The 686-nt window shown below is 68.2% G+C and overlaps 1 protein-coding gene across 2 annotated transcripts in view; it reads left to right on the forward strand.

Moving 5' to 3' along the window:
• Window positions 1-686, forward strand: part of GPR137 (G protein-coupled receptor 137) — a 5426-nt gene that overhangs the window by 442 nt on the left and 4298 nt on the right. Inside the window, exon 1 of one of the 2 annotated variants that reach the window (XM_006149830.3) lies at window positions 288-486. The exons of the other annotated variant lie outside the window; for it this stretch is intronic. The gene's annotated coding sequence lies outside the window, so the exon portion shown is untranslated. Of the gene's footprint in view, window positions 1-287; window positions 487-686 lie in introns of those variants that run through there. 2 annotated transcript variants of the gene reach the window in all.

The following is a 686-nucleotide window of genomic DNA, read 5'->3' on the forward strand; positions in this document are numbered from 1 at the left end:
ATTTCCGTGGCGACCGGCGCCCGCGCAGGCGCAGGAGGGGGCGGAGCAGCGGGAGCCGGGGAGCCTGAGCCCGGGGTCCCCGCGACCGGAGCCGGCTCCCCAGCAGCGGCCTCCTTCCGCCCCCGCTGGAGCGTGGAAGCGGTGCGGGGTCATAGGGCCACCGTCTGGAATTCCGAGGACAGAAGGCAGAGGGCCCCATCGGATTATTGCAGGGGAGAAGTCCCCCAGCAGGGGAGGGGGAGAGCCGGGCGTTGGGCGCCCCACGCAGCGGCCGCTGCCCTGCCGGCTCTCCCCCTCCCGCCGGTACACGAGCGACCAAGGCCAGGGATTCCTTTGCATCCTCGACCCCTGGCTCTGGGACCGGCCCCGGGAGAAGACGCCCCCAACCCCCACTCCTGCCCTGGAGAGAAGAAATTGCGCTCTCACGTCCCAGAGTGAGAAGCTCCCGGCCTGGGGTGCCTGTGCCCCGCCCCCCCAAAGGCGAGGGTCTCTCTGTTAAGGAGGAACACCGGGACAGCCATAACTTCCTTCCTCCTGAGCTCCCTGTCCCCGTCTCCGTCTCTATCCCCTACAATCCCGTATTTATTTCCTTGGCCCCAGCCAGCCCCTCCATCTCTGTCTCCGGGATTCAGGCCTCCCTCTCTGACATGGAGAGTAACCTGTCTGGCCTGGTGCCTGCCGCTCGG

Source organism: Tupaia chinensis, unplaced genomic scaffold (assembly GCF_000334495.1).
Source record: "Tupaia chinensis unplaced genomic scaffold, TupChi_1.0 Scaffold000273_1, whole genome shotgun sequence".
Lineage (NCBI taxonomy): Eukaryota > Metazoa > Chordata > Mammalia > Scandentia > Tupaiidae > Tupaia > Tupaia belangeri.